At 36.5% G+C, this 13,343-nt stretch overlaps 1 protein-coding gene across 4 annotated transcripts in view; it reads right to left on the bottom strand.

Annotated features, from left to right (window-relative positions):
• The window catches only part of PCDH9 (protocadherin 9), a 1,142,043-nt gene that overhangs the window by 387,924 nt on the left and 740,776 nt on the right, over positions 1-13,343 (bottom strand). The window lies entirely within an intron of this gene.

Below are 13,343 nucleotides of genomic sequence, written 5' to 3'. Positions count from 1 at the left end.
TTAAATCATAATCTCTTACTGTACAATAGTTCTGACTTAGGAGAGATTACTGAAGAGTTACTGTGAGATATTCTATAGCTATTTCTTAAGGAGCTTAAATCAGAACTCAACATCCTCTTCTGAATGAAGATTCCTCTTTGATTTCATTTAAAAAATATATTTCCCTAACAAAAAGAGGCCTTGAGGAAATATTCCAATGAGTTACCACTTTTCCTGTGATAGGATGCTACCTTTCCTGAGCCTGGGCTGATTGTTTTGTGGGAACTCTATATCTATTTTTGGTCCCTACACATAGTCTCACAATTGTCATTTTGTGTTCAGACTATGACTGCATCTTTAAAAACAAAATATAATGTAATCCCTTCCTTGACTAAAGAAGTTTTTTTTACATTCCTGGAATATTTTAAAAGCTAGTTCAGGTTTTCTTATTTTATTCCTAATGTAAAAGGTTTTTTCGTTTGAACACTCAGAAATGATAAAATACCTGTTAATGTCAAAACACAAAAACATGGGGGGAAAATAATTTAACCAGCGCCTGCAGTTAGGAAGTTTATGGTTTAATTCTTTCCTTCTAATGAGCATTTAAATCAAGATTGTTATTACGTTATTTTTAACTGTGCTTTTAATTTGCAGAGATTAACTGGTAAATTTGCCCGAGTACAGTATATTGCCTGTTTGTAGATCTGAGAGTGAGGTTATTACTAATTACAAAGAAATAAAGAGTATTCTGGCCAATTAGTAGGAATAGGCCTGTAACAGCTCAAAATTCATAATAAGATTTAGTTCCAGGAATCTGGAACATAATAAGATTTTTATTAATATCCTTCATATATAACTATATGTAACCAGCTAAACCTATTTGTGGATGCTTGGCGTGATCCTATAGAAGTGCCAAATTCTCTCCATTCAAAAGCTCTTTTAGACTAAATCTATGTAATACTTTAAATAACTGGTGCTAAAATTTTAAAAACAAAATTTGACTGCCTGTGCAAGTAGAATGAAATGCAGAGCTAAAATATTATCTTGATACACTAAAAAAGAAACATCCATCTTTCCTCAACTAGCCAGGAAGGAACTGGAATTTAGGAAGGATAAATCTCAGATTTCTTTCCTTGTATATCAATTATAGGGACAGAATTGAAGCTAAAGAGTTTGCTTAAGTAACTTTAGTTTGACTTAATTCTTACAATAATACTACCATAGCTTACAATAATACTAACATAACATAACAGAACTAACAGACTTTCGGTGAACCTAGAACTGTTCTGAGTCACTTGCATTGGCCTGAAATTCTGTACAAGTCTATGAGTTACAAGTCTTATGCTCATCCTCTGCTGCAGATGAGGCCATTGGACCAGAGTAACCCACCCAAGGTCATGAAGCTTGACAAACAGAAGAGGCATTTATATGTACTCAGTCTAATGGTAATCCAAACATTTCCTTTCAGCATCTTACCTAAGAAGTCTTAAAAAAATGTATTTATGTATTCTAAGTGGATATCTTTACTAAGATATGCAAAAAAGCCTTAAAATTTCAGAAACAAATTGAAAGTCTGTCTCTCCTGCTTCGCTCCTCTCTCCCTCTCTCTATCTCCTACCCATGTTGACATAGTTTTCCTTCAAAGCAATCAGATCCCCCAAATTATATATTAGATCCTGAAGGCAAATAAAGTATGTAAAAGTCGATGAAAACACAAAGAATTATAAAATATGTTGTATAAAACAGACTTTGAACAAAAAAAAAATCATGCATCAAAATCTTTAACCAGAATTTCTCTGTTTGCAACAATCAGGGAAAGACCAACATAAAGGTCATCATTCAATGGTAGAGTGATGCATTTATATTGTTGAATATAAGCACAGACTGAGCCTCTAACATTATGATTATTTTCTGGACCTGATGATTATTTTCTGGATACTATGAACTGATGCTTTTTTTAAAGTAAAGAAATAACATCTCTACCTGGGGAAGTATCACAGAACTAACTCTAACATGTGTTGTGCTGTGTTTGGTCACTTAGTCGTGTCCTACTCTTTGAGACCCCATGGACTGTAGCCCACAAGGCTCCTCCGTCAATAGAATTCTCCAGGCAAGAATACTGAAGTGGGTAGCCATGCCTTCCTCCAAGGGATCCTCCTCACCTAGGGATTGAATATGTGCCTACTACACCCCCTGCATTTCAGGTGGATTCTTTACCATTGAGCCACCAGGGAAGTCCAACTCTAAGTAAGGTTGACTAATCATTGCGCCCAATTTTAACTCTAATTAGATGCATGCCATTGGAGAAGGAAATGGCAACCCACTCCAGTGTTCTTGCCTGGAGAATGCCAGGAACGGCAGAGCCTGATGGGCTGCTGTCTATGGGGTCGCACAGAGTCGGACATGACTGAAGCGACTTAGCAGCACAGCAGATGCATGCCATCAGTAAACTTCCTCATAATACTTAAATTAAGTTATTTAATTCATTTAATACTATTTTATTAAATCATTATATTTTGAGTAGAGTTGCCAGATTCAGAAAAAATAAAATGCAGGATGGATGCTTAAATCAGTATAAGTATGTCCCAAATATTGCAAGAAACTGCAATATTATAATATTTGGGATATACTTAGACCGAAACAATTTATTGTTCATATGAAATTCAAATTTAACTGACCATCCTGTATTTTATCTGGAAACTTAAGAGTTATCAAAATCTGGGCATCCATGTATTTTTCAGTTACACTAAGCAGAATAATTCTCAATCCACTGACAGAAACATGTGTCAAAATAGTGGTAAGGTTAATTTGGGACATTTGAGACAAGTATCTGTGGTTTCTTCAAAGATTTCAAGTCATTTTAAAACCCTAGACAGTTTTTTTTCTCTAATTTGTTTTTCCATATCAGGATAAAATAAAAGACACTAGTTTTATTTTGAGTATATATATATATATATATATTTTAAAACTGGTTATTTATTTCCATGTTTTTCTTATGAGATGGCTTTAAAATATTTCTAGATCAGATCAGATCAGTCGCTCAGTTGTGTCCGACTCTTTGCGACCCCATGAATCGCAGCACGCCAGGCCTCCCTGTCCATCACCAACTCCTGGAGTTCACTGAGACTCAGTCCATCGAGTCAGTGATGCCATCCAGCCATCTCATCCTCTGTCGTCCCCTTCTCCTCTTGCCCCCAATCCCTCCCAGCTGAAACCAGTAACTCCTTATTTTTAGATATAGCTACTGATTTGTTATCTATCACTTACAATACTCACATTAATATAAACACTGATATAGGAAGAATTTATATATATATATATATATATATATATATATTTTTCCCCTCCACGGCAGACCACAATTCAGAGTTAACTAATGCCATTCCTCTTTACCGACCCTTAGCAGAATCACAAGGCAGCAGGCAGCTATAGAAACACAATTCCTCTCAGTACAGGAATGAAAGCTGACATTACCCTTCATTTACACTAGGAGGCGTATTGTTCCTACAGATTTTTCTGCTACAGCACAGAACATACTATTTCAGTGAACTCCTACAAGCTCAAATGCAAAAGAATATTACTAACAACTTTTAAATATTTATAATAAATGAGTAGTCAAAGCTAATTCTTTTGGGGATTAAAGTCACACTTGAAATTGATGAGATCTAAAACTTGCCAGCAGAGAAACCTTGTGTTCCTGCTGGTTTTACAGCCATCTTCTGACTACTTCAAGTAATAATACATAAAATCATCTCATTGCAATCCTCTTAAAAATGAAATAGTAATAAAAAAAAGTACATTGTGAATAATTAATATTATAATAAATACTTTAAAGTCACAAAGTGAACATAATTTATTTAAAGTGAAATAATGAATATACTGGAACATAAACATATACTTTATCATATAAGTTTATCAGTCTTTAGTGAACATTGGTGTTTTGGAACTGCCCATCAAATGTGATAAGTATGAAAAAAGTCACATGAAAGGAATTTAAGATATAAAGTATTCAGAATTTGAAGCACTTTTTTAGAATATTTATCCTCTAGGGTATAACAATGATTTTGTATTTTAAAACTCAACATGGTAATTTTGAAAACTTAATTGACAACTTTTGCTAAATATTTAAGATACATGTTTTGATTTATCTACATGTTAACATTTGCACTCTCTATTGCTAATAATAATAATAATACAATATTAAAGATACCTGTAAATCAAACCTGTATCATACGCCAACAGTCCTGTGGACCCAGGATCAATGAGTTAGATACTCTGAATCCACAGTCTGTGCTCTTAATAACAACTCCACATTGCCTTCCCAAAGAAGCCAACACTAACTGTGTATAGGACTCAAACCTCCCAAAAGCTTTCAAATATCTTTTTGACTTTACCCTATTTTCTCTCTCTCTTTTTTTTAAATACTCTTTGCTCTCATTCCACTCTACTCTCATCTTTGCCTGCCCTAAGTGTTAAGATGTGTCATAATTTCCTTCTTGGATTCCTTGTCCATCCTCATAATTCCCATAGTTACTCCCCAAATTTCATTCACCTTCTACATTGTCATTTTCCAATTTCCAACTCATAGTCATTCTCCTAGTTCCTAAAAAACGTCATATGCCTTGCAAATGTTTATTTGTTTTTTTAAGAATTGTTTCCTGGGACATCCGTGGTTGTCCAGTGGTTAGGGGTCCATCTGCTGGTGCAGGGGACATGGGTTAGATCCCTGGTCCTGGAAGACCCCATGTGTCACGTGGAAACTAAGCTCCTGCACTACAACTACAGAGGCTGACAAGTCTAAAACCCAAGCTCCACCTAAGAGAAGCCACTGCAGTAAGCCCCTACACCACAGCTAAATAGTATCACCTGCTTGCCACAACTAGAGAAAGTGCCTGTGCAGCGACAAAGACCCAGGGAAGCCAAAAATAAATTTAAAAACGGTTTCCTGAATTTTTATCTCATATTCTCTAATTTATTTGTGTAATTTTTTAATAAGTCTAGCAAACTAAAATCTTGGACTACCAAGTCTTTCTATTCTCTTATTGGCTATATTCAATTAGAACGTATCATATCCTCCCCATCATTCAAAATCTGATCCCAACCTATATCTCAGTTTAGGCTCATTTCTTATCACAGACTGGAACAATTGAATATCAACCATTTGTTGAGTATCTATGTTTCAAACACTATGCTAAGTGATTATTGATATCAAATAACTGTAGTTTTTATAACAATAATCTCAAAGACACTAATAACCCCATTTTGAAAGTTAGGAACCTGAGACCGTGTGGTAGAGCTAAGCATAACTAGCTTGTGCTACAAAAATACTGAACTATTCACTATCTACCCAACTGCCCTTGACAATTCATAGCACCAAGAAACCTGCACTGCTCAGCAGGTGCTCACATACACACATATACACAGGGGCACACACATATATTTTATTTACTCAATTTCTGTTCATCCAATGTCACTTGTTTAAAGTATCACTTTGTAGAACTTTTTATTGATTTCTTATTCAAGACATTCTATTCTAAACCCCACTTTAGGGACTTCCCTTGTGGTCCAGCAGTTAAGAGTCCACTTTTCAATTCAGGGGACACAGGTTCAATCCCTGGTAGGGGAACTAAGACTCTGCAATTAAACCCATGAGTCACAATTAGAGAGAAGCCCATAGGCTGCAAGGAATGATCCAGCAAGATGCAACAAAGATCCCACGTGTCACAACTGAGACCCAACACAGCCAAATAAATAAATGCTTTTAAAAAAATCTGTTTTTACACTTATAATTGGCATTTCTTCTAGTTCACTAATGTTATTGGTATCCAGTATCTTCTTTCCTACAAAAATCAATATCTTTTATCTTCTTTTTGTGGTCTATTAAATGTTTATAGCCTGCCTCTGAGAGAAAATAAATTGCAAAACAATTTCAGGAACTTCACAAATTTCCACAAAACTCCTCATGACCTCTCTGACCAAAGAACTTAGATTAGAACTTTTGTTCTCACAGTCTAGTATCTCAATTTGTTTAAGTTTAGAAAAACTTGGTTTTATTGCCTGTCCCCAGAATCCAGTACCTGGCACATAGTAGTCTCTGCATGAGTGTCTACAGAACAAATAAATGAATAAATCATGGAAAACCTGTGTGAACAAAGGATCTTAAATGACAGCTCTTAATTTGTAAATTATAACAGAATTACTAAGTCTTATATAAATTGTGGTAGAAATACCCTAGAGTGACTGCTCAGGATCCCGACTCCTGGTGTTCATGACTATGTGTATACCCTTCCTTGAGTGTGAGCAGGACCTGAGACTTGCCTATGACCAATAGTATAAGGCAACAGTGATGGAATGTCACTCCCGTAAATATGTTAAGCTATATAGAATGTGTGTTGCTACAAACTCACTCCAGAGACTGTCTCTAATTGCCCTTGAAGAAGTAAGAATTCATGTTGAGAGGCACGTGTGGCTAACATCTGAGGGTTGCCACTAAAGCTGAGAGCAGTCGCCAGCAGACAGCCAGCAAGATGCTGGGGTTCTCAGTCCTAAACCTGCAAGGAAATAAATTCTGCTAACAATCTGAAAAGGTTTCCCAGGTGGCTCAGGGGTAAAGAATCCACCTGCTAATGCGGGAGATGTGGGTTTGATACCTGGGTTGGGAAGACCCCTTGGAATAGAAAATAGCAGCCCACTCAAGTATTCTTGCCAGAGAATTCCTATGGAAAGAGGAACCTGGCAGGCTACAGTTCCATTGAGTAGCAAAAAGAGCTAGAGAGGACTTAGAAACTAACCAACAAAAACAACCATCTGAAAAATCTAGGAAGTAAATTCTTCTACAGTTTTGCCTGCAGATGAGCATACAACCTGATTGACACATTGATTACAGGCATTTGAGATCCTGAGCAGAGGACTTATCCAAGTCATGTTCAAAATCCTGACTTAAAGAAATTGTGAAATTATGAATGTGTGTTGTTTTAAGGCACAAAGTTGGAGGCAATTAGCAATAGAATATATATGGTATATATATATATATCCGGAGAAGGCAATGGCACCCCACTCCAGTATTCTTGCCTGGAAAATCCCATGGATGGAGGGCCTGGTGGGCTGTAGTCCATGGGGTCACTAAGAGTTGGACACGACTGAGGACTTCACTTTCACTTTTCACTTTCATGCATTGGAGAAGGAAATAGCAACCCACTCCAGTGTTCTTGCCTGGAGAATCCCAGGGACGGGGGAGCCTGGTGGGCTGCTGTCTATGGGGTCGCACAGAGTCAGACATGACTGAAGCGACTTAGCAGCAGCAGCATGTATATATATATATATATATATATGTGTATATATATATATATATATATACACACACACACAAGAGATGGGTAGATGTTTATTTGCTTTGTAATCCAGATGGTTTAATCTAGAAAATGTTCTGACCTGTCAGATTTTAAGGCGAAAGTAGTGACAAATATGGAGAAGGCAATGGCACCCCACTCCAGTACTCTTGCCTGGAAAATCCCATGGACAGAGGAGCCTGGTAGGCTGCAGACCATGAGGTTGTGAAGAGTCGGACACGACTAAGTGACTTCACTTTCACTTTTCACTTTCATGCATTGGAGAAGGAAATGGCAACCCACTCCAGTGTTCTTGCCTGGAGAATCCCAGGGACGGGGGAGCCTGGTGGGCCGCCATCTATGGGGTCGCACAGAGTCGGACACGACTGAAGCAACTTAGCAGCAGCAGCAGCAGCAGTGACAAATAAATTTATAAATTTATTTAGACAAATAAATTTAATAAACCTATAAAGAAGCATAAATAAGCCTTTATAGCATAAAGAAAATCAAATTTTGTTCTTTTGTTGCCTTTTTTCCTCTTAAATTTAAAGTACAGTATGATTGATTATCTTTTCTCTATACCATTTTCTGAGGAACTCTAGATTCATTAACTCAGGGACCAGTATTATTGGATCATTATGAATTGATTACAAAAATACCATAGGGAAGTGAACACAAGTGACAAAACAAAACCTCTAAACAATTTTCTTTGGATCAATAAAATTAGTTCAACCCAGTATATGTTTAAAAATAATAAATACAGTTCATAAAATTATTTTTATAAAATACTGTTCCCAGAAGATCAAATTCATGTTTAATTCCCAAAGGATCTTATGGTTAATGAGTTTTTTCTTGCCTATTAGGATTAGCACAATTTCTTAAGACTGAAATTTGATGGCGTCATTGTCTTTTCTGGACTTTTCTGGAGTATTTTAAAATTTTATTAAGCTTATTTTTTCCTCCCCAAAATGATGGCCTGTATCTCATGACCAATCATTTTAAATTCTCATTTTTTCTTAACATGTATCTCCCATAACTTTAAGAATGACAGGAAAAAAATATTTTTAATAATATTTTTACCTGATGAAAAACAGATACTCTAAGAATGAGTATCTCAGTTCTGTATTGCATGCTTTCCATGAAAATTACAAATAAAAATATAATTGCTGCTGCTGCTGCTAAGTCTCTTCAGTCGTGTCCAACTCTGTGTGACCCCATAGACAGCAGCCCGCCAGGCTCAGCCATCCCTGGGATTCTCCAGGCAAGAACACCAGAGTATGTTGCCATTTCCTTCTCCAATGCATGGAAGTGAAAGGTGAAAGTGAAGTCGCTCAGTCGTGTCTGACTCTTAGGGACCCCATGGACTGCAGCCTCCAGGCTCCTCCGTCCATGGGATTTTCCAAGCAAGAGTACTGGAGTGGGGTGCCATTGCCTTCTCTGAAAAATATAATTACGGCTACATTATTAAAATTGTGGAAAATATAGACCATTAAAAAGAAATCAATACTCCAAACTGAAGATAACACACACAGTTAACATGATGTAGCACTTCCTAGTTTTTTCTGTTTGTTTTTATCTTGATAGAACACTTAATTTGTCTGACTGTATTTTCATGTGTTTGTGAACAATTGATTATTTTTATACATTGCTGTCCTATTATATATCAGGAACTATTATGCAGGGAGAATAGGAAGGTGAGCAAAAAGTCTTTAATGATTGATGGGAAAAACAGTTGCTAATAACTAATCACACAGATTCTCCTTAAGGAAAAAGTTTAAGGACAATGATAAAGAAAAAATGTTTCAATGAAAAGAGCACTAAATAACAGTCTGTACATATGAGTTCTAGTTTTGACTCACAAGCTATGCAACTTAAGCCAATCACTTCCCTTTTTATTCCTCTGTATAGAATAATTTATACTGTATGATCTGTTGGGTCCTATTAAGATTTAAATTTTCATTAGCAATGCCAAATAATCCTTGACACAGTAGTTCTTTCACAAGTTGTACATCTTAGAATTCATATTATTCAATTTCTCAAATTTCTTAAAAAATGAGATCCATGCCCCCAAATTTAAAACTCAATGTCAGTAATGACTCTATTCTTTTACACACTGTCTTAACATGTGCATATTGCAGGTAGTTTCTCTGAATAATAAAAGCATAACCTGTGAAGTCAGGTAAACTTGCAAAGTTTGTTGTTCAGTCACTCAGTCCGACTCTTTGCCACCCCATGGACTGCAGTATGCCAGACTTCCCTGTTCTTCACCATCTCCTGGAGCTTGCTCAAACTCATGTTCATTGAGTTGGTGATGCCATCAAACCATCTTGTCCTCTGTTGTCCCCTTCTCCTCCTGTCTTATGTGTTTCCCAGCATCAGGGTCTTTTCCAATGAGTCAGCTCTTCACATTAGGTGGTCAAAGTATTGGAACTTCAGCTTCAGCATCAGTCCTTTCAATGAATATTCAGGATTGATCTCTTTTAGGATTGACTGGTTTGATGTCCTTGCTGTCCAAAGGACTCTAAAGAGTTTTCTCCGACATGACAGTTCAAAGCATCAATTCTTCAGCACTCAGCCTTCTTTTGGGTCCAACTCTCACACCCATACATGACAACTGGAAAAACCATAGCTTTGACTATACGAACCTTTGTTGGCAAAACAATGTCTCCACTTTTTAATATGTTCTGTAGGTTTGTCATAGCTTTTCTTGCAAGGAACAAGCGTCTTTTAATTTCATGGCTGCAGTCACCATCTACAGTGATTTTTGAGTCCAAGAAAATAAAGTCTGTCACTGTTTCCATTGTTTCCCAATCTAATTGCAAAGTAGTCTTAGAAAAATTTTCTGAAATTCAGTTGTGGTTCAGATGGTAAAGAATCTGCCTGCAATGAAGGAGACCTGGATTCCATCCATGGGTTGGGAAAATCCTCTGGATAAAGGAAATGCTACCCACTCTAGTATTCTTGCCTGAGAAATTCATGGACAGAGGAACCAGGCACAAAGTGTCAGACACGGCTGAATGACTAACACTTTCATAATACTATCTAACTTACAATATTGCTGTAGAATCATAAACAATACATTAAAACATTTACTATTATTCCTGATTCATAAGTAGATCTCAATAAATTTACCCACAAATATCACCAACAATCAAAAGTATTCTTAGTGAGAAATTCACCAATTTATTAATACACAATCCAGGTAGAAGTGGAAGCATATGACAGACAGGGCTTTAAAAACATAAACACAATTTGAAATTTTGTATGTGATTAAATAGAAGAAAATCCTTTAAATTAGCATTTAAAAGAAACACCAGATACAAAATATAACTCTATTCATGTTTCTCAATGGAATTTAATTCTGAATTAGTGATAACAAGCTGCTTCTGATCTGATCACATAGTTGTTTTGGTTTCTTTTTAACTTAGTGAAATTCTTTCATAACTCTAGTTATATGTGCTAAAAATTAAAATCTTTGATTGAAAATCACTATTTTCATAAATTAATGGTTTTATTGAATTTTACATGAAGTGCATGATCACATTAGTAAGTTAACTTTTTAAGGAAATACAATTTATTCTGCTATTTGCAAGTAAGATGAACCTTTTTATGCAGAAAAGCTAACAAAACTTAGTGCAAGAAATGCTGCATGTGTGTGTGTCCTTTGTGGGCCAGTCGGCTAAGCATGCTCTAGGATTCAGAAGTGTCTAGAACATAAAGACATCATCTATTTGGTTGCTAGAGGTTTATATAAAAGCCTAAATGTGTACTAAATGGGCTTTCCAGGTGGCTCATTGGTAAAGAATCTACCTTCTAAATAGGAGACAGGGGAGTTTGATCCCTGGGTTGGTAAGATCGCTTGGAGAAGGAAACGGCAACCCATTTCAGTATTCTTGCCTCGGAAATCCCATGGACAGAGGAGCATGGAGGGCTACAGTCCATGGGGTCACCAAGGAGTCAGACACGATAGCAACTAAACCACAACAAACATATATTAAACCTTAGGCTTCCAAAAACTCCTGCACATGATACTATTTGTATTAATTTCTTTAAAAAAATGTATAATGAGAAATTTACCATGAAATTATACTAAATTTTAATTACTTTTATTGAGAATCATTATATTTGAAAAACTAGGAATCTATATCAATACAATATTCAATAACTATAGATAATACAAATTTATATGGATTTGCATGATCACTATAAAATTATTACTCTTGTGAAAGTGAAAGTCACTCAGTCATGTCTGACTCTTTGCAACCCCATGGACTAAGCATTCCATGGAATTCTCCAGGCCAGAATACTGGAATGGGTAGCCTTTCCCTTCTCTAGGGGATCTTCCCAACCCAGGGATCAAACCGGGGTCTCCTGCATTGCAGGCAGATTCTTTACCAACTGAGTTTTGAGGGAAGCCCTTCTTGAAGAGAAGACTCTTCAAGAGGCAGACAGAAAATGCCACTGAAGAAAAAGGAAACAATTCATATCTACATAGTAAGATTAATATTGGTGAAGATTACTGCTTCAATTATCCTGTATCTCATGCCACAAATTTTTCAAAGTTAATTACAAAACCATGACTGCAGATTTTGTATAATATATCATAATGCTATCTCAATATGAATCACTGTTTAGTTATGAATCTCTTAATGTTTCTAGGCTGGTCTAATGAATTCTTCTCCATACATTTACAAATGAGATTAAAATTAAAGTCCCTTCAAGTGTCAAAGTGCTTCCCTGATAATTCAGCTAGTAAAGAATCCACCTGCAAGGCAGGAGATCCTGAAAGAAATGTTGGCCACCAGGGGCCCTCTGAGTGCCTCCTCTTCCCCTATCTGACACCTTCTTTCTCAGTGGCAAATATAGATGTGTTCTCCAACAAGGAGCACTGGTCTGGTTTAACACATTTCACTGACCATGATTCTCCTGAGTGAAGTAACTGTGTTGAGTTGAATGTTGGAGTATGCAAGGGTGTGTCTTCCCTACTGTCTTTTTTTTCCATGTGACCGGATTGCTTAAAAACTCTGAAGAATTCTTGAGCAAACTTGAAAAGATTTCCCCCTACACCTAAAGCTTTAGAATCTCTCATATCTTCTCTCATTTGGTAGCTCAGCCAGTGCTATTTCTCAGGTTTAAGAAAATAAATATATTGGATAAAGTCCTGGTCTAGGGCAGCTTAGTTTCACTATATTGCTGTGTACATTTTTTAAAAACTTTACTTCTGTAAAAATAACTGGTGAACTATATAGACAAGTCCTATTTGTGTCAGTATGCTTAAAATGGATTTTTCCTGTCTCAGTTTTGGAAGAGGCCCGAAGACCAGAGGAGTCAACCACTGCCACATGCAGAAGAGGTGGTCAACAACCAGTTTCAGGACCTTTGGCTTAATATCAATAAAAGATGCTTTAAAATTGGAGAAGGGGAAGTTGCAGAGTAGGAAATCATTTGAGAAAGAACTATCCTACATACTCAACCTCTTTACACAAGTCCAGGAAAAGCTGAGTCAATGGAACCACTTAGGTTAATGGTCCTTAGACTAATCAGAACCAAGAGATCTAAGGAGAATATTTAATCAGGTCCCCCAAATGCTGTGAGAGGATTGGTCGCCTCTCTGAGTATCCCTGACCTTCTGGATATGTGAAGTCAAAAATGCAGTTATGTTTTCCTTATGAGACCAAGATACAGGGCATGAAAGACTGAGGACCAGAGCTGGTTTGGAATTTAGATTTTCCTAAAAGATTGGCTGAGAAAAACTTCAGCAGAAAGAAGATGCAATTGTAACTGCATATGCCAATGAGAAGAGAACTACCTATCAGAAAAACCTGCAGAGACTGGGGCACACTTTAGAAGGGGGCATATATACAAAAGATACCCATCACTAGAATCAGTTTAAATTTCTAGTAGGCAGAGAACACTAATGCTGGGTTAACACAATAGGATTAGTTAAGAAAGCCCTTTAATGCTTTTTACCTTCTCTTGGTATTTCTACTTCAACCACAGAATTGCCAGAGTTACTATAACATCTAAAGAAATCAG

This window comes from Bubalus bubalis, chromosome 13 (assembly GCF_019923935.1).
Source record: "Bubalus bubalis isolate 160015118507 breed Murrah chromosome 13, NDDB_SH_1, whole genome shotgun sequence".
Classification (NCBI taxonomy): domain Eukaryota; kingdom Metazoa; phylum Chordata; class Mammalia; order Artiodactyla; family Bovidae; genus Bubalus; species Bubalus bubalis.
The sequence above is the reverse complement of the archived record's forward strand: the minus strand, read 5'-3'. Positions and strand labels throughout refer to the sequence as shown.